This window comes from Nomascus leucogenys, chromosome 22a (genome assembly GCF_006542625.1).
Source record: "Nomascus leucogenys isolate Asia chromosome 22a, Asia_NLE_v1, whole genome shotgun sequence".
NCBI lineage: Eukaryota > Metazoa > Chordata > Mammalia > Primates > Hylobatidae > Nomascus > Nomascus leucogenys.
In genome coordinates, this window is record NC_044402.1 from 27201400 (window position 1) to 27223271 (window position 21872).

The 21872-nt window shown below is 38.7% G+C and overlaps 1 protein-coding gene across 29 annotated transcripts in view; it reads right to left on the reverse strand.

The window, feature by feature from the left end:
• The window catches only part of NRXN3 (neurexin 3), a 1697203-nt gene that overhangs the window by 1485978 nt on the left and 189353 nt on the right, over nucleotides 1–21872 (reverse strand). The gene's annotated exons all lie outside the window — the stretch shown is intronic.

The following is a 21872-nucleotide window of genomic DNA, read 5'->3' on the forward strand; positions in this document are numbered from 1 at the left end:
ATAAAGTTTAATCAAACTTCTTAATTAGCTACATGCTGAATCAAGATTCAAAGTCTTAAAAGTCTAGAGTGGGGTGCTAACAAATACATACAGGTAAAACTAGCAGCATTCTAAATCTTAAGAGTTATGGAATCACCAGATGGTATATTTGAAAGAGACCCGAGCGATTGCAGAATCCAGTCGTTTTCTAATTGTGCTCCATGGAATCCTGGAGGATCCTTAACATACTCCAGTAGCTTCCAAGGCTGGGAAAGCCAGTAGCAACGGCAAGGGCATCTGGGGAGGGGGCAGAATAGGAAGGCTGAGCAGAGTTCTCTCTTTCTACCCTCAAGAACTCCCCCAGTTATAGTGGGTCTACATTTTTCATGTTTTATATTTTGGGTATCTAAATAAAAGTTCATTTTATGAAAGTAAGCAATTGTTTAAAAAATAAAAGTTGAAAATTGCTGGTGTGTTTGAAACCTCTCATGTTACAGATGAATAAACTGAGGGTCAAAAATATGAAATGATTTATCCATGGTCACACAGCTAATTAATGCAGAGCTTAGTGGACGTCTGTCATTGGGGGTTGGGGATGGTTCTCCAACATTCCAGCCTCTCCTTATCTTGGAGTATGAGTACGCTATAGAAGCATAATTGGGAAGAATCTCCCTTTCCCAAGCTCAAGCAGCCAAGGCATAGACACGTGACAGACTCAACCAATTGGATACTTCTTGCCTAATTCTAAATCTAGAGAAAATAATTCTCGAATATATTCAGAGTGGCAGAGATCTGGTCAGGTTTGTCCTTCTGCCTAGTCCTCCAAAGTCCCATTGGTTCCTACCTGTTTTCAACACCTGCTCCTCTAGGGTCCCAGTAATTCTGTCTCCTTCCAATAAATCAATGTTTATCTTAAAAAGCACTTCCTGGTACACAGACTGTATATAAGAACCCATTACTCCTTATAGATAATCAACTCTTCTCTGTGCCACAAGACCAATAGGCTTTTACCCCATAGACTCCATGTCGACCAAAATAATACCTTCAGTTGGGAAAAATGTACCGCTACTGGGATAGATTCCTCATCAGGGAATTTTATAAGGTCAAGGTACAAAATTCTCCTAGGTGGGAAGCTGGGTAAAGGCAAGGATTAACACTTACTGAGTACCTGCTATGCATCAGGCATCACTCTCCATCCTATCCACTCTCAAGGTAGACAGTATGAGCCCCATTTTACTGGTAAGGAAAGTTACACCCCAATGAGTGACGAATTCATTAGTTGCCAAGTCAGGAATGGAACTCAAAAAACTAAAGACACTTAAGTTCATGTATCTTAAGCAGTTTTATATTATTAAGAGTTGTACAGTAGATGATATACCTATTGTAAACATCTTATCAAGAAATTTTAAAAGTTAAAATCCCAGTCTTCCAAGATCAACTCATTTCTATTTACCTAAAATTAGATTAAAGGTAGACAAATAGATATAATGAGATAAATAAGTATGCCAACAACAGAATGATTCACTCCCCAGGCATCTCTCTGCACTGGTTTGAAACCACTGTAGTCACCATATAGAGCTTTCCACGGTACAGGAGGAAATCACTGGGCCCATCTCACCCCAACAGCTAACTGCATTTCCCATTACTCATGTTCACCCTATTTTCCATAACTAAATGAGCATGGCCAGAGGAGATTGTGAACAGACCTTGGCAGGGAAGCCTGATAAAGCAAAGACACCATGCCAGAAGTGGCCTCCAGTCATTCAGAGTTCACTCCAAGCACAGATGTCTACCCTCAGATACCAGACACCTGAGGGCAGAGCCCAGCCCCTGATTCACTTGTAGGAGGGTTATCCAGGACAGAGTCTGGCAAGTGGCATTCTTTACTGGAAGGAATTTGATTAATCATTCTCATTACCTTTCAATTCCATGCACCTGAGCTCATTTGCTCTTGGCCCAGAATAAGCAGTTGGTGGCTTAAATGGCATGAGAACACCCAAACTGACCATAATAAGCAGAGGGAGATTGCCCCCCTCCTCCCCACACACACACTCCTGCAATGTGATCTCAGATCAGAGAGATCGTACAGACCTTGCAGCACCTTATCAAATCCCTCTATCCAGCCTCACAAGCCCCAGGAGATAATGTCTCCATACATATCCTGAGTACTGTTACTTTAGAATCCTAAGTACAAATTGGAAACAAGGAGAGGGAATAGGGGCCTACTCAGAGCCAAGCTTCCCCTTACTAGGAGTAGGTGCCAGCAGCCATGAGTATGTGCCAAGAGAAAATGGATAGCAGGATCTGCAAGGCAAGCAACATGCACTATTGTTAGTATATGGACATTTAGCCATATCTCACTTAAATCTCTTATTTACACCACTTCAGTCTCTTCCAGGTAACCACAAGGGTTTCCTAACGTTGACTTGTAACACTTGCAACGCTAGATCTATATGGCTCAGTCGCCTTGCAATAGCACTGCTTAAGAAAACACATTGGTTAATATCTTTCCCTGAAGTTCTTGGAAACAAGAAAGGTCCCCCTAACACATACACAAAATGCATCACTAACAAAAATCCTCTCTCTCTGTTCTACCTACTTTCATCACATCCCACAGCTATTATAGAGTATCTCTATCCACCAGCCCACAAATCCTCTCTTCCACCTCATCATACTGAACTTTTTTCTTCACCTTTATCTCTGCCTTCACTGTACTTTATTATGCGTATCAAAGTATGCAAAGTATAGCCAGCAGGTAATATCTGGCCTGAACACATGTTCTGATTGGCTGACAGTTTTTTATTACTTTTTTTATATTGAGTTAATTGTACATTTACATGAATGTTGTAAGAAATAATACAGAGAGTTCCAAAGGCTCCTTTATCCAGTCTCCCCCAATAGTAACATCTTGTGAAACCTATAGTACAATATCACAAGCAGAATATTGATGTTGATACCATCAAGATACAGGAAATTTCCATCACAAGAACCCTTCGAGTTGCCCTTTCACAGCCACACACATTCTTCCCTCTTCCCAACCCTACATAGTGGAAACCACTAACCTGTTCACTGTTTTATATTTTTGTCATTTAAAGAAAGAATAAAGAATGGAATCATATAATATGTAGCCTTTGGGGAACTGGCTTTTTTCACTCAGCATAATTATCTGGGGATTCATCCAGTTTACGGAATGAATCAATAATTTAACCCTTTTGATTACTGGCAAGTATTCCAAAGTATAGATGTACCATGGTTTGTTTAACTATTCACTCATTGATGGATATCTGAGTTATCTCCAGTTTGGGGCTATTACAATATAATCTCCTATAAACATTCTTGTATAGGATTTTGTGTACAGGATTTTGTAATACCTTCATTACCCTGGGATAAATGGCCAGGACTGCAATTGCTGGGTCGTGCGGTTATTGCATGTTTAGTTTTTAAAAATTGTCAAACTCTCTTCCAGAGTGGTTTACCATTTCACATATCACCAGCAATCTATGAGTGATCCAGTTTCACTACAGCTTTTTTACTGCGGACTTTTAAGCGTGCTTTATATATTCTAGATAATAATCCTTTGCTGGATATGGCAAATATTTTCTCCCACTCCATATCTTGTCTTTTCATCCTCTTATTGGGGATTCTCTTAAAACGAAAGTTTTTAATTTTTATGAAGTTTATTAATTTCCCCCTTAGGAATTATGCTTTTGGGGACAAGCCTAAGAACTCTTTGGCTAGCCCTAGATCTTGAAGAAAAACTCCTATGTTTTTCAAAAAGTTTTTACATTTTACATTTATGTCTGTGATCCACTTTGAGCTAATTTTTTAATAAGTTGTGATTCTTAGGTTGAGGTTCATTTTTTTTGCCAGTGGATATCCAATTGCTCCAGCATCATCTGTTGAAAAAGCTACCTTTTCTCCATTGAATTACTTTCGCACTCTTTTCAATCATCAGTTGGGCATATTCGTGTGGCCGTATCTGGATCTTCTGTTCTGTTCATCGGTGTGTGTCTATCCCTTTACCAATAACACACAGTCTTGATTACTGCATCTATATAATAAGTTCTAATATTGAGTAGTCTCATTTCTCCCATGGCATTCTTCTTTTTAAAAATTAGGTTAGCTATTCTGGTAGCATTTCCTTTGCAATAATCTTGTCTATATCAAAAAAAAAAACCTTGATGAGATTTGAAAGAAATTGTGTTAAACCTATGTATTAGTGTCTGTGACTACTGTAAGAAATTAACACAATCTTGATGGCTTAAGAAAACAGAAATTATTCTCTCGCAGTTCTAAAGACCAGGAATCTGAAATCAGAGGATCAAGCAAGTTTGCACTCCCTCTGGAGGTTTTAGGGAAGAATCTTTTCTTAATTCCTCCAGCTTCTGGCACTGGTGACATTTCTTGGCTTGTGGCTGCATTTCCCTCTGCTCTGTCTTCACATTACCTTCTCCTTTGTGTCTGTGTACTCCTCTGTGTGTATCTCTGTAAGAATACTTGTCATTGGATTTATGCCCACCCAGATAATCCAGGATGATCTCCTCATGTCAAGATTCTTAAAATAATTATATCTGCAAAGACTCTTTTTCCAAGTAAGGTAGCATTCACAGATTCCAGGGATTAAGATGTAAACACATCTTTTGAGGGGCCAAACTCAACCCATTACAACCTGGATATCAATTCAGGGAGAACTGAAATCTCTACTATTTTGAGTCTTCCAAGTCATGATATGTTAGCTTCTCCATTTATTTAGATTGTTTTAATTTCCTCTATTTCTTTTAGATTTTTCTTTCAGCATTGCACAGTTTTCAGCATACAAGTTGTGCACATTTTGTTAGATTTATACTGAAGTATTTTATTTTCTGAGCCATTATAAATGGTATCATATTTTAATTTTGACATCCATGTGGTTCACTGCTAATACATAGAAATACAATTGTTTTTTGTATATTTAAATTGAATCCTGTGACACTGCTGAACTTACGTGTTAGCTCCGGGAGTGTTTATGGTAGATTTCTTGGGATTTCTCTGTCTGCTGAAAATAGGGGCAGTTTATTTCTTCCTTTCCAACTTATATGCCTTTTATTCCTTTTCTTGCCTTATTTCACTGGCTAGAACTTCTAGCACTATTTGAATAAGAGCTGAGAGAGCAGTTATTCTGGGTTTCCTTATGATCTTAGTGTGAAAGCATTTAGCCATTCACATGAATTATAATGTTAGCTGTAGGTGTTCAGTGAATGCTCAAGTTGAGAACGTTTCCCTCTATTACTATTTTTCTGAGAGTTTTTATCATAAAGAAGTGTTGAATTTTGTCAAGTGCTTTTTCTGCATCAATCGATATAATCACATGATTTATCTTTTTAGCCTGTTAATATTGTGGGATATATCAATTTCTGAATGCTGAGCCAGCCTTGCATTCCCTGCACCCTTCTACTTTACTTGTTCCTGGTACATAATTCTTTTTACATATTGCTGAATTGTACTTGCTAATTTTTTTTAAAGATTGCATGTCATATTCATGAAGGACATTGGTATGTAGTGGGGTTTTTGTACTATCTGTCTGGTTTTGGGTATCAGAGTAATACTAACTTCATAAAATAAATCAGGAAGAGATTTCTCCTTTTCTATTTTCTAGGAGAGCTTATATGCAATTAGTGTCAACTCTGCTGTTTGGTAGAATTCTCAGCACAATCATCTGGGCCTAGAAGTTTCTTTTGGGAGAGTTTTTAAATTATGAATTCAATTTCCTTAATAGTTGTATGGCTACTCATATTATCTATTTTATATTACCAAGTTGTGGTAGATTTTTTTTTTTTTTTCAGAATGTGATCTGTTTCTTCTAAGTTATCAAACTTTTGGGTGTAGGGTTGCTTTGCTGTATTCTTTTATTGCCTTTCATTGTCTAAAATGTCTATAGCGATATCCTTTATTTCATTTTTGATATTGGCAATTTCTATCTTTTCTTCTTTATCAGTCTAGCTAAAGTTGTGTCAATTTTGTTGTTCTTTTCATGGAATCATTTATTTGTTTCATTGATGTTCTAGGTTGTTTTTCTGTTTTCAACTTCATTGATTGCTGCTCTTTTTATTCTTTCCTTTCTTCTGTTTTCTTTGGACTTACTTTGCTCTTTGCTCTCTAGATTTTTAAGATGTGAGTTTGATTATTGATTTGAGACTTTTCCTCTTTTCTAATGTATGTATTTAGCTATATAACTGTCTTTCTCAGCACTGCTTTGGCTGAGTTTCACAAATTTTAATATGTTACATTTTCATTTGGTTTAATGATTTGATTTTTTTTTTTTTTTTTTTTTGAGACAGAGTCCTGTTCTGTTGCCCAGGCTGGAGTGCAATGGCATGATCTTGGCTCACTGCAACATCCACCTCCCGGGTTCAAGCGATTCTCTCACCTCAGCCTCCCAAGTAGCTGGAACTATAGTCGTGCACCACCATGCCTGGCTAATTTTTGTATTTTTAGTGGAAACGAGGTTTCACCATGTTGGCCAGGCTGGTCTTGAACTCCTGACCTCAGGTGATCCATCCACCTCGGCCTCCCAAAGTGCTGGGATTATAGGCGTGAGCCATTGTTCCTGGTCTATTATTTGATTTCTTGAAATTTCCTCTGACTTATGGGTTATTTAGAAGTCTCTTGTATAGTGTCTAAGTATTTAGAGTTTCCTGCTATCAATCTGTTATTAATTTCTAGATAGGTTCCATTTTGGTCAGTGAACACAATGTGTATTTCAATTCTTTTGAATTTATTGAGGTTTGTTTTATGGCCCAGGATGTGGTCTATCTTGGTATATGTTCTATGGACACTTGCAAAAAAATACGTATTTTGCTGCTGTTGGGTATTCTACATATGTCAATTAGTTCCTATTAGTTGGTAGTAGTTTTGAGTTATTTTATATTGTTATAGACTAAATTATGTTTCCCCATCCCAATTCATATGTTGAAGCTCTAACTCCCAATGTGACTTTATTTGGAGACAAAGTCTTTTAAAAGGTTAAATGAGGTGATCAGTGTGACCAGTAAGACTGGTGACCTTATAAAGAGACACTGGGGATGTGCAGGCACACCAAGGAAAGGCCATGTAAGGACATATTGAGGAAGCAAGCCAAGGAGAGAGGCCTCAGCAGAATAAACCAAACTTCTGACACCTCTGTCTTGGACTTTCAGCTTCCACATTATCTTGTGAGAAATAAATTTTCATTGTTTAAGCCACTCTGTGTGTGACATTATGTTACGGCATCCCTAGCAGACTCATACATATATCCTTGCTGATTTCCTATATCAATTTATTACCAATTACCTATTACCAATTTTGAGAAGAGTGTGAAGCCTCCAACCGTAACTGTAAATTTGTCGATTTCTCTTTTTAGTCTATTTGTTTTTGCTTCACACATTTTGCAACTCTATATTTTGTACACGTACATTTAGGATTGCAGTGTTCTTGGTACACTGACCATTTTATCATTTAAAATGTCCCTGTTTGTCTCTGGCAACAGTCTTTGCTCTAAAGTCTACGTGATATTAATATCATCACTCCTATTTTCTTTCAATTAATGTTGGCATAATATATATTTTCCTATCATTTTCATTTTGTCTACATAATTATATTGAAAGTGTATTTCTCATAGATAACACAGAGTTGGGTCATGTTTTTAATTCTTTCTCCCAATATCTTTAATTGGAATTATTAAGCCATTTACATTTAATGTGATTATTGATATGTTGGGGCTTAAGTCTACTATTTCTTTCATTTTCTCTGTTCTTTATTTCTGTTTTCTTTTTCCTGCTGTCCTATTGATTACTTGAACAATTTTTAGAATTCCATTTTGATTTGTCCATAATGTTTTCACATACAAAGTATATATCTTTTTGTGTAGCTTTCTTAATGGTTTATGTGGTTATTACCTTACATATACATAACTTACCACAATCTACTCGTGTCATCATTTTACCAGTTCCAGTGAAGTGAAATTTATCTCCCTTTACCCACCCCTGTTAATTATGTAGTTGTCAAATATTTCTGGGCTATTCAGCTGGAACACGGTTTTCTGTCCTGTAGGCTTCTCCTTTCCAGTTTTGGGGCTAGAGAAAACAGGCTTTTCTTGGGCTTTTTTGCCTGTGTAGATTGATGTTTCCAGCTTTTCAGCTTCTTTGCTCCAGATATGGAATACAGGAGGCAAAAGAAAACTCAAGGAACTTATTACCATGTATTCCCATGAGTCCCAAGGTTCCTAACTGGCTTCCCTTTTCCCTCTCATGTTTCAGAGTCTTCTTATATATAATGTCATTGGGTTTTAATTGTACTTAAGGATGGAACAGGGACCAATATGTCTATCCCATTTTTTGGGAGTGGGAGTCCCTGTGGCAGTGTTTTTAAAATTGAAAAATCTAATGTAAAAACCAGATCTGTTACTATTCTTGAAAAATTGGGACATGTGGCAACAGTGGGTTTGCATTATGCATTCCAACAATTTGCTCTAGCTGAGTAGGAGCTGACCTCTTTAGATGGGGTATGCCACAGTGGGAGCCATGATCCTTCATTGCTTTATACCCATCCTGCATCATTCATTTATGTTAGCCCTAGTTCCTGTAGGACTTTGAGTTTGCAACTTTTCAATAATGCCTCCCTGGTTAAACATGCCCATTTTTAGTCCTGCTACTTTAATTCTCTTTCTTCTCAGTCTTTCAGTGCTGTATCACAAATCTCAAAGAACGGATCTAGCAGAGATGATATTATCTTTAGGAGAATGAGTGTGTGTGTGTCAAGCAGGAAGAAGTTGAACCAGCAAAAATTTTTAAAAAAAGAATTTTCACTAACACTGAACCATGTAGGTTTATCCTTTTTAGGGTGCCTTGGGAGTCATGAGAAGGGGAAAAGCTCGGGACCTTAATTTATTATAAACTGTCACATCATCCCCACCTCACAGCCTTGGTAATTGCTGTTTTCCTTCTTTGAACCTCCTTTTTGAGATCACTGCAGGTGCACTGCATTGCACTCAGATTTCAGATAAAATGCCACTTACTTGGAAAGATCTTCCCTAATGACCCTATCTAAAATAGACCTCTTCCATTGCCAACACTTTCTATACATTTATTATATTTTTCTTTACAGCACTTAACATTTACCTGAAAACACAATACATATATATACTTGTTTATTGCCTATCACTTAGAGCATGGAGGGATTGTCTGTCTTGTTCACCATTGTATCCTCAGTTCCTGGCACATAATAGGAGCTTACTGAGTATGTAAGGAGTGGATGAATCATGTCCTGAAATGTCTTAATCAGAACACTGACAAATTAGAAAGTATCCAAAATAGGATGATTAAAAAGCTTACAATCATGGAATTGCCAAACAACTGAGAATCTGGGACTATAAATGTTGAAAGGTGAGATGATGGCTCTCTTAAAATATTTAAAATTTTGTTTATTGGAAGAAGGAGTAAATAAATATGTGCCATGTTGTTTCAAATGGCATCCCTATGGTTAATTTGCAAAGAGGCAAAGTTTTCCCTACTATAAAGACAGACTTTCTAATAAATAGAAACACTTTAACAGCGAAAGAGTGAGCTCCCAATCACTGAAGGTGGTTAAGCTAAGACTAAGTAGAGGCTTAATTGCAGGGAATTTAGGAAAAGTAAGTCTATCAGAAGGTTGGAGTCCTTGCTACTATGAAGTATGAACTAACTGATTTTTACTTAAGGGTATGTTACAGTTGCAACTCAAGAATAGTTGGATTTCTTTAGAAGCCAGAATGGCAAACATTCTAATTAATAAAGGTATTTCCCAGTATGGCTCTGATATTTATCTGATTCTGTATTTAAGGATATTTCCTCACAGGTACTATAACTTCAACATGGTTAACTACTGATCAGTGGTGACTGTGATTATAGAACATGTCTCAAATAATTAAATATAACATCCTAGTTGTAGAACAATTTTTCTGAAAATTACATCTTTTAAGCAGCATGGCTTTTTTTTTTTTTTTTTTTTTTTGGAGATGGAGTCTCACTCTGTCACCCACGCTGCAGTACAGTGGCGCAATCTCAGCTCACTGCAACCTCCGCCTCCCAGGTACAAGCAATTCTCCTGCCTCAGCCTGTCGAGTAGTTGGGATTATAGGCGCACGAGAGCACACCTGGCTAATTTTGGTATTTTAGTAGAGATGGGGTTTCACCATGTTGGCCAGACTGGTCTCAAACTCCTGACTTCAAGTTATCCACCTGCCTCAGCCTCCCAAAGTGCTGGGATTACAGGTGTGATCCACCTGTAACATATTCACCACCAGCTTTTTAAAGTATTCACAGTAATTATAAACTGTCATATGATATATTTAAAAGAATAATACAGTTTGACAAGATTTAAAGAACTATAAACTCCCAGGTATAACTTAATATGCTCTCTCTAACCCTTACTTATAACAACCACTCTATTAGTGAAGCTTTCCTATTTTAAGTAATAAACAACCATAAAACTTATACTAAAGATTTGCTTGGAGTACCTAAAGCATACTTAGGCACATAAACACTTCTAGCTCAACCTATAGCACTTCAGAAGTTGTTTCTCTAACATGGTACATGACCAAAGAATCCTAGATCCTAATATATAATATTTACGGTATTAGTTATTAATTAGCTGTTCTAATGCCCACTGTCACTAAACACGTATCTATATGTGGGAAGTGTTAGGACCCAGGAGGGACCTAGTATTACAACCCCACTTTTATGCCTACATGGGATTCAAACTGTCTAACTTCTTTTTTAAACAAACCAAAAAAGTCGACAACTCAACACTAAATAAAAGCACAAAATAAAAAACAATATTTTTAAAAAGAATATGGCAAATATTATTCTGGCAGCTCAAGTTAGCAGACTCCTTCAGATGCAAGCTAAAAGCTCATTACAGACAGGTCTTTTTTTCTTCCTCAGAGAAAATACAGTATATGTGGGTGATGAGTTCTCACTTTCCTTATCAATTTCATCTCAATAGCTCTGCCAGGAATTCAGGAGGGCTCCATCTCCTTTGCAGATGGCACCAGCCATTCCCTTTCTGCCTTGCATTTCCATCACACCACTTTCTCCTCCTCCCACTCCTACACAACCAGCAGCCCTTCCTTTGCTGTTGGATCACCACATTGAGGAAATAATAGGTGCTATCTCTCTGTTCCATCCAGGAGACACCCACAGCCAAATATAAGCACTGTCTCCATGAACAGCTATAGTTTGCAGGTACCATAGAAAAGATACACAACCACATGGCTTTGCCCCTGATTTACAGATTTCCCGTGAGTGTTTACATATTCAAAACCCAGCTATTTTGTACTAAGCTATCTCCACACAGATGGAATATCAGCTCAGCAGCTCAAAAAGAGGATCCAGAAAGAAGAGTTTCCTTGGGCTACTGCTGTAGTGTTTGTTCTTGCTCTTTGGTAAATGCTTTGAGGCTAACTGCCTGAGGTTGCCACACTCTAAACGACATCTTCCCCACTTCATCTTTCTTGTTGCCAACCTACCTACAACCACTGTCCCCTCTGACTTTAGACTTCAGAGAAACACACATACCCACTGTAAAAGGCTCCCTTTTGCTTTTGACTTGGCATTCTTGACCTCCAATGTTTAATATATTTGAGATACTTCAACTGTTAAAGGTTTGAACAGGACAAGGTTATCTGAGTCTTGAGCCTGCATACCAATTTTAGATACTTCGTTTTCAATAAGCCCAGAGCCATGGTGATGCCATAAATATTTGAGAGCCTTTGGTACTTTAACCCAGAACTTCATTATTCTACCTCAGCTTCATCATTCTACCTAGGCTTCTTGCCCTACAGGTGACAACTGCCTTCTTCTAATGTATACTGTGTTACGATACATTGCCTTTTATTTTTTATAGCATACATATTTTACTTAATTTTATTCAAGAGGAAGAGAAACTATTTAATGAAAGAAAAGTTAGAAATGAATATCTGAACCCTACTGTGTATAACTGTGCATGATATTTTCAACATACCTTAGCATATCCTTAATTTTTAGATGACCTCAAATCACTCTAGTAACATGCACAGCACCAATATCTTGCAAGTGATGGAGTCAGAAATTAAATCCAGGACGTTCTAACTCATAGAAAATACATGGTGGCTCATGCCTGTAATTCTAGCACTTTGGGAGGCCGAGGTGGGCAGATCACTTGAGGTCAGGAGTGGGAGACCAGCCTGGCCAACATGGTGAAACCCCATCTCTACTAAAAATGCAAAAAAATTAGCCAGGCATGGTGGTGGATGCCTATAATCCCAGCTACTTAGGAGGCTGAGGCAGGAGAATTGTTTGAACCCAGGAGGCCGAGGCTGCAGTGAACTGCACTCCAGCCTGGGCAACAGAGCAAGGCTCCATCAAACAAACAAACAAACAAACAAACAAAATAAATATTTTTTTTCTAAGACAAACTCTCTCATACTGTTCTGCAACTCTGTAGAGTGTAATTCTGTCATTGTGTGTACAACATTAAAAGGATAGACTTTGAAGCCAGAATGTCTGGTCATTGCTACCCATGGCTTGTAGACAAGTCACTCACTGTGCCTCTGTGTTCTATAAAATGGGGATAGTACTAGTGCCTGTCTTCTATGGTTTCAGTGAAGATCAAAAGTGTTAACATAAATTATGGCTTAGAATAATACCTACTGCATACTTAGCACTATACAAATGAGACAGAATAGTTCCCTTGACCCTTTCATGGCCAGGAACTGGAGTACACTGGCTCTTGGCCCATCTGGCCACTTCGGCTACAGCAGGGACAAACACCACTTGCTTAAACCCTCTGCACTCAACCCCTCATGAGATGGAGCACACAGGTGAGTGGGTGCCAGGGCCAGGGTGAGCACTTTTGGGCTCTGGCCCCACAGCAATGTAGGGGTGTGTTACAACTAATGCTCTTTTAGCTTTGCTGTCTGCAAACAGCTTAAGTGTTAAACAGCTCAGTGAAGAGTCAGTGTGACAGCCTTTTTGGGTTCCCACAACCAGGGCATCCTGAATTCCTGTCCAGTGTCCAGGAAGAATCAGGTCACACGAACAGTCTCAAAGGTGATGAATACAGAGGATTTTATTAAGCAGTGGAAGTGGCTCTCAGCAGAAAGGGAGGTGGAAGGGGGGTGGAGCAGAAAGAAAGTAATCTTTCCCAGAAGCCCAGCCAGAGACCGCCGAGATCCTCTCCAAAGCTGTGCCATCTGAAGCTAAGCCACATCTATCCGAAGTATCTGACACCCAGTTGCTGCTTCTCCTCTCCACGTTCAGCCACTTGTCTCTTTGCCAGCTGAGGTCTGGGGTTTATAGAGCACAGGATAGGGGGCAGGTCATGCCAAAAAGGTAGCATTTGGGAAGGAAAACAGGGCTAACTGTTCTCATTTAGGGTGGCAGTTTCCAGGTTTGAGGCTGGGGAACTGCCCTCTTCTACCCAGTATTTCCCTGCCTCCTACCCATATCACAAGTATTCATCATTTTGGTAAATATTGTTTCCCAGATACATATAAGCTCTTGGAAAATCAGGTTAATCTACTTTTCTGTATTCACACTAGTATCACACAGGTACTCTGTAGTTTGATGAATTAATTCTTTCATTGACTAATGCCCTTACCACACAATGTAGAAACAGCTTCATCCATCAAGACCATTATTGTCAGGCTTGTAAGCATTGTTTCCAAAGTTTACAGTGAAGTTCAATCTTAGACATCCATACTTAAGCAAGTTAGACCAGTGATTCTCACCCTTCCCATTACCTTCCTCTTCTTATATGTAAAGATCATAGACTTTAAATTTAGTATGGCAATAACAATATAATTGACATTGCTCAAAGTATTAGAGTGGTATAAAATTGACATTGTTCATCATTCATTCACATGTTCATGTATTCATTCAGTCAAGAGACACTGGCTTTTTAGTAGGCATTATGATATGTACTAGGAAAGACAGAGTCTAGAGATGAGTAAAGATAAATAAAACAAATAATGACACTACAACATTATATAAGTGCTATCACAAATGAAGTAAAAGTTTAAAGATTTCTTCAACTATTTCAAGGAAAGCATCCTAGAGAAGTAACTAATATTTGAGCAACATCTGGAAGGATGAAGAAGCATCTACCAAACAGAGGCCAAAGGACATTTCAAGAGGAAACAGTATGCAGTACTCAAAAAAAAAAAAAAACAAGTGTCTCAGTAAAATTGGGAAATTCTGTGTGGCTGGTGCATGGGCAACATTGGGTGAATTTCAACAGTTGAGGCCAGAAAGCTGGGTTTGGGTTTGGGTTCCAGATCGCTATGTTGGAATGATTGGAGTAAGCGTGGACTGGAGACAAGGAAATTTGTGAGGAGACCAGGGGAGATAGGATAGTGGCATGATCTCAGCCTTGGCATTGTGGCTGGAAAGGAGGGAATGACTATGACAGATCTTCAGTAAGTGGCATTGGCTGGATTGGTGATAAATCAGCAGTGACCAGGGAAAAAGATGAACCTCAAATACCCTAATTTGCCATTCTTGGTAATATATTTAACTTGAGCAGACAAATAAAGTTAATCTTTTTTTTTTTTTTTTACCAGGCAAATGAGTATATAGAAGCCCTCTCCAGCTGATCTTAAAATTTGCCACTTGGGATTATTGAGTTTCACTTTTTCCACAGTGTCTTTGGCTTTTGCTTACACATTCTTCTGCTTTGACCCAGTCTCATTACATCATTAATAACACTTAATTAAGCCCTGAAGCAAAGTGAGACCCTCTTCTCTACCAGAAGCTACACCAGCTTATAAACTGACTGTACTCAATGTAATCTTGACTTCCCAAACAGAAACAGCTCTGTCTTAGACCTTGGATCAAAGCAGTCTTTCCAATAAGTAATTGTTAAAACACATCGCCTAGGGTGGTTAATACACTATTCCATTCAAACAAGTGTCAGAAAAACAAAGAGGAGGCCAGGAGCATACATACTGAAGGAACACACAGAATAAGTTCATTAACATGATTAGAAACAACAAAAACTTTCCAAAGCAGCAGATCCAAGAGAAGGTAGGTAAGAGCATGGGATGAGGGAAAAAGATGGGAACAGCAATTGGACATGAGGCACTTGGGAAGAAACAAATCCCCAAAAGTAGGAAATAGGACAACGTGCAAAGAAGTCTAGGATACCTGGAATTCTGAAGGCTGTCTTCACATATATAGTAATACCATCTTTTTTTTTTGCAAAAACCTTTATTGGCAAAGCACTACTGCATCTGGTAGTTCCACCACTTGCATTGGATATATGATTTACTCTCTCTGAGCCTTATTTTTCTCATTTATAAAATGGAGATGAAGACTGATGCTTAAAATCGTTGTGAGGTTCATAGAGTAAACCTTATCAATTTCATTTCACAGGTAGATAAATTTAGATGCCCATATTAAATGATTAATCCAGAAACCCAAGAACCTACAGAAACAAAACTGGAGCTATGATTCTCTGATTCCTAGTTCAGTGAGTATTCCCATTCATCTGTGGAGCTGGTCCAGCCAAGAAGACCAGTGAGTAACCCTAGGTAAGGAATAATTTGTAGAATACAGACAAATGGTGTTCACTCGGCAACCCTGCCTCTCAGCTAAACTAGGAGTTAAGTGGTCAGGATGTGACCTCTCATGACCATATTATAAGTCTTTCTTAGGACCCTTTAAAACCTCATAAATCCATTCTTACAGACTTAAGAATTCATAACAGTTAAAAATGTCTAAATCCATAGCATGTGGCCACACCCATGGAATTTTTACATCTCCAGTTTTTGTTGTTATTGCTGTTGTTTGAGATGGAGCTTTGCTCTTGTCACCCAGGCTGGAGTGTAATGGTGTGATCTCAGCTCACTGCAACCTCCGCCTCCTGAATTCAAGTGATTCTCCTTCCTCAGCCTCTTGAGGAGCTGGAATTACTGGTGCTAGCCACCGTGCCTAGATAATTTTTTTGTATTTTTAGTAGAGACGGGGTTTCACCATGTTGGCCAGGCTGGTCTCAAACTCCTGACCTCAGGTGATCCTCCCACCTCGGCCTCCCAAAGTGCTGGGATTACAGGCATAAGCCACTGTGCCCGGCCATCTCCAATTTTTTACATCCCACTTTATAAAACATGTACATGATAGAAATAAAATCCCACCAGGGCACCCACGTTTAACCCCAGACAACCCTGGCCACAATCTTGTGTTGCGCCTGCAAGTAAAATTTATTTCCATGCTCTATACCTCAGTAACTGCAGTTACTTTCTACGTTGTTTTTAAATGCTCTTGAATTTTTCTCTGTGTAAAACATGTTTCACTTTGCATGTTCAATTATAAAATCTTCAAGCAAGCTTAATGGGATAGGGGATAAGGAAGGCCAGCCTAATTTAGTAAAAAGACAAAATAATGGCATTTTAAACGGTAGTTTTCTTACTTTCCCACTGCTAAAACTGCCAAAGCATTAGTAAAAATTTTGAAGTAAGGGCTTCAATGAATAGATAGGAGCAGCTTTCAATTAGCATATGAATTGTTTGTAAGCAATAAGCACTTACCAGGCCTTTTAAAGTCATCTCCCAGACTTTTGTTGAAAACCTAGTTAGTGATAGAAATGAAGGAAATATTTGTCTTTAAAGTATTACAATAAGTACGCATCTTTCTCCCACAGCTTTGTTTACATTATCAATTTGCATTATCCAGACCCTGGAAGCAAGCCTTTGAGAAGCAAAAGTAAACTTCAGCTCAGATAGGGGAAATCTAAATGAAATAAGAATCAGATTCAGAAAAATGCCAAGGAACTCCCAAGGCACAGTTGCCAGCTTATTCTTTTCTTTCTTTCTCCAAAACTTTTCCTAAAATCTCTCCCCCAAAAAGTCCTTCCCAAAGGCAGGTTTGATTCCAAGGGAACAAAATCCTGTGGTCTCTGTTTCTCTTAGGAGATAATGGCACATACATGAGAAAGACCTCACACACAGGGTCAGCACAGAGTAGGTGACACGCAAATAAATGCTGGTTGGTTGTGAATTGTAAGCATATAATCGGTATTACTGGAGGATGAGAATAAGGTCAGTATCAGAACACTGTTAAGTATTGGGCTGCTTCATTCCTCAAAAGATGAAGATTGATTAATTAATTGATTGATTGATTAATTTTTTAATTTAGCTCATGGAAATTAGTAACTTCCAAGGGACAATGCAGGTTTTCTTGGTGTTGTTGTTTTTCTCCTTTCATACCTAGTCCCACAGCCCAGTGCAAGTTTTAGACAACCACAGACTAAGCAAGAAAAAGCCAGGAAACTATACCTCTGTTTTTTGAGAGATGCATATTTTTATGAGTGCACCTGGTTCCACCAATTGCCCAGAAGCACAGAACCAGCAGAAAAACCCTAGTTAGTATTCAGAGAACAGAAGTTTCCAGCACATTTAAAATAAAGTAGCTGAAATTGTATAATCAGAGAGCATCAGGAATGAGAATCAGAGAATGGGCAATGAGTCTATTGGATTGGTTATAGAGCTGCCCCTATTGCTAGAGAGAACCTCTTCACTAAAGGCCTCTGAAGGAGCAAAAGACAACACTGATTGTCATCCCTGAAGAGCTGGTGCCACACTGAGGGGCTCACTCTTGAGCCCATGTAGATTAAAGACAGGAAGGAAATACGCCAATGATATGGCTTGGCTGTGTCCACGTCCAGATCTCATCTTGAATTGTAACTCTCACAATTCCCAAGTGTTATGGGAAGAACCCAGTGGGAGGTAATTGAATCATGGAGGCAGGTCTTTCCCATGCTGTTCTCATGATAGTAAATAAGTCTCACGAGATCTGATAGTTTTAAGAATGGGAGTTTCCCTGCACAAGCTCTCTCTCTTTGCCTGCCACCATCCATGTACGATGTGACTTGCTCCTCTTTGCCTTCCACCATAATTGTGAGGCCTCCCCAGCCATAAGACTCTTTTCCTTCCCAGTCTTATGGATATGTCTTTATCAGCAGCATGAAAACAAACTAATACAGCCAACATGCTAAAAGTCATTGTGTCTGAATAGTGGAATTATGGGAAATTACTTATTTTCTTTATGTTTTTCTATAAGTTTTAATATTTTCAGCAGATAGGCACTAATTTTAAATACAAATTTTTTATTAAATGTGCACTTTAATGAAAAACATTAAATATCAAGCACAATAATGACCTGATAACCATCTGGGTGGCAAAAAGAGACAGAGACAGAAACCTCTCTCAGAGCTACCTCAGTTTGACAAACCATTAGCCCAGGTAATCTGCATGGGAAATGGAATCATCTTTCTTAATAACTGTTACTATTTATTGGTGGTATTATAATAGCTAGCTTTTACCGAAAGCTGAGTCTGTGTTAGGGTACTGTACTAAGTACTTTATGTTTAATCTCTTTACTTAATTCTCAAAACATCCTTATGTGATAAGCACTATCATTATCCCCATTTACAGAGGAAGAAACTGAGGCTTGAGAGGTTAGATAACTGGCTAAAAGATCATATGGCAATTAGGTGACTATCAAAACCAGTATATAAAGCCAGATCTGTCTGAGTTCATAGTTTTAAGCCACTTGGTTCAAATCAAAGCAACTTTCCCAAACATTATATTTTATGCCTTTCTCCACTCTTGGTTGCTCCTCTTTCATTTGGGGTACCCTCTCAAACATAAGATTCTTGGTAGGAATTTGTATCTGTTTTCTTCACTGCTACATCTCCAGAGCCAAGAAGAGTGCCTGTCATATAATAGATACTCAGTAAACATTTGTTGGATTGATGAACAAACTTCAGTACATCAAATTCTAACCACAATATTCTATCCTTGAGTTTTCAACTTCATATGAGCAAATTAGTCTCTGCATTTTTTTCATCTTCCACTCTGATCAAGACTGGTAAATTTTTCTCCAAAGAGTTTTTCTTTACCTACTGGACTTACAGCCAGTCAACATGTCCCAGCTTTCCCTGCAGTTGAGAATGAGCTCATGACTGAGTTCTAGCCAATAGAATATGAGCAGAAGTGATATAGCTACTTCCGGATCTGGCCTGCAAAACCTTATCTTCCACATTCTGTTTTTTCATTTGTCAGCTGGAGGCATGACAGAGACAGTAGATGAAAGAATCTAGGATCTCTGAATGTCTGCATGGAGTAAAGCCTTACTCTGCTCAGCTGACCTGTACTGGGATAAGACGTGAGCAACAAATAAACCTTTGTTTTGTTAAACCAGTAGATCTTGGTGTAATTTATCAAAGCAATTGGTCTTCCCCGACTAATGCACATCTATATCAGTTAAAAATTGTTTGTGTATATTATATATATATGACCTATTCAAAAAAAATTTATACAGAGCCTGCTCAAATAACATATATATATATAAATTTGTAAGTCATGTACGTGATCTACTGCAACATTACATTAACTATAAAACCTACATCAAAATATAAAATGTAAAAAGAATGAGATGCAGATTAATTTTTTTTAATTTCTTGCTAATCCTGTTGGTTCCATTGCATTACTAGGCAACATTTCCAGGCACAGTGGAACTTAGGGAAAGGTTCATCATTAACAATAGTGAAAACAAATTCATATTTCAAATGGTCTTCTTGATATTTGTGGTGGATGAATTTGTGTCGGTTCTGAATGTACCTGTAGTGTTTTCACCGTGGAATGTGGCTGGACAAAGAACTCAAATCAGGAGAAGTGACAGCTCGGCCACTTCATTGTTGCTCTCATATAGTGCTGGTTTCTCCTCTGACCACAGTTTCTTTGAGAGAGTTTGTATAAGACGTCTGTCTATTTTGTGGATGTTATTTCATGAAAATCAGATCATCTAACACATAAATCCATTTACCTAGCCACAACTAAAACGTGATGAGTGCCAGTTCACTGATGGCCAATGAACATATGAAAGTACTGACATCAAACATGCCCTCCTTTCAGGATACGCATGACACATGTATCCATCTGACACATGTATCCATCTGACACCAGATTATTTGAAAATTCCAGTGTCAATCCACATATAAAAATATGTAAAAATATATTCATCTTAAAATTTTTCTTTTTCATTATAAAATAAGTGGAAGTTTTAGCACCTAGGAACCCTGCAATGGGCACGCCTTGTTTTTGAAACTGTTGTTCAGCAGGTGCTTTGGACAGCAAGTTCCATTACTCTTGAAGTTTGAAGTCCATGATCTGCCTCCCAGCTACGCATACAGTAAAATGGCTGATGTCACTCTGCTTAAACTCTCTCCCACTGTAGCCTCCTACCTTACCTATCCCAAGGTCACAGTTCTACTTCTCAACATGGGCTAGAAGCCCTGGTCTCTTTTCCAAGTAACACTACAAGTTATTAGTGAAGCTCTCTTTGATTTGCCCTGAGGCAAATCATAAAAGAAATAAAAGCCTCTCTTATCTACTCAAGTATATACATACACTAAAGATGGTGACTGGCAGGCAGTATGACTGGTGACAAGGCCCCAGGGCTACAAGTTATGATATCCAGGTGTGACCTGACTATCTCTTTGGTGAACTCAACATAGTCCTTGTATTTCAGAAATAATAAAGCGTTGTGGGAGAAGAGGATCCTGAGAGCCCTGGCTTGAGTGGGCCATATGAAGGCTCCATAGAGGAAATCTTGCAAGAATTTGAGAAGGGAGGTTCTCAAAAACAATAAGCATTTTATCTGATGAGCATTTTATCCTCCAGGAAAATCTTGAGGGCAGCTTAGGACAACACAGGTTAAGAGAAGCCCTAGACGATTTCAGAATCGTATGCCCTTAATCAGGAGCCTTGAGAAGGTAAGTTCACAGGGGATGCATGGAAGAGCAAGCCTCCCTAGGCACTCAGAGGGCAGAACACACAGCAGATTCTCCAGCCAGATAGCACCTAGTCATGGGCCGAATAGGAAAGATCTGAGTGGAGCACTGCAATGGGTTTGGAAGTCAGGGCTGAGTTCAAGTTGAGGTTCTGACATTGACTAACTGTATGAGTAATTTAATCAACCTGTATGTGCCTCAGTCTTATCATAACTAAAGTGGGGATAATAATAGCTACTTTGTGTCATCTTTATGATAATTTAATGAAACAGCAGCTATACCTGATAGAATCCAGGACTTGGCATGTCATAGGTTCTCAATAAAAAGTTCTCTTCTTCACCATCATTATTCACTCTTTTTGCCCTTGCTTAGCCTATCTTTAAAAGGAAATAAATGAGGCATAGCTATCATTTGCCAAGTACTTAAGAGCTAGGCTTGGCAAGTAATTATCTACATCAGAGGTTAGAGGAGTGCTTCACGGCGGGCCATGCAGAGTGGATGCTCATGCCCTGCAAGACTTTGCCAAGAAGTCACAGATGATGAGCAGTGAAAACAAAGCAACAAACCGGGCCAGGCTGGAAGAGGGGCAGGTAGGCAGCTGGCAGCCTGCAGCAGGAATGACCTTCCCGACTCAAGGTTTCCCTAAATGAGGTAGGTGAAGGGCAAAGAGGAAGACAGGAGGCCTGGCAGATTGACAAGAGGATCTTACTTCTTTATCAACATAGAGGACTCACTTGGTGCAAATCATTAGAACCAATCTAACTTTTCTCATGCCATCCCTATGGACTCAAGCCATGCCCAAGCAACCTGGCTCTCCACACCTTATATTGTGCTACTCGGCTCCTGAAGAAACAACCAAAAGGCTTCCCTCAACAGTATCCCCCACTACCACAATCCCTCATGTGAATATAGCATCTTTTCATCATTTTAGAGGGTCTTATAAGCTGCTTACCAAGTCCAAAGTCATGTGTACTATTCCTAGGGAAAACAGTGAGCTTTGATCTAGCTGACAGCCATGAACCATATCCCTAAAACAAAACCAAATTCTTAAATATTTATTCAATTTTTTA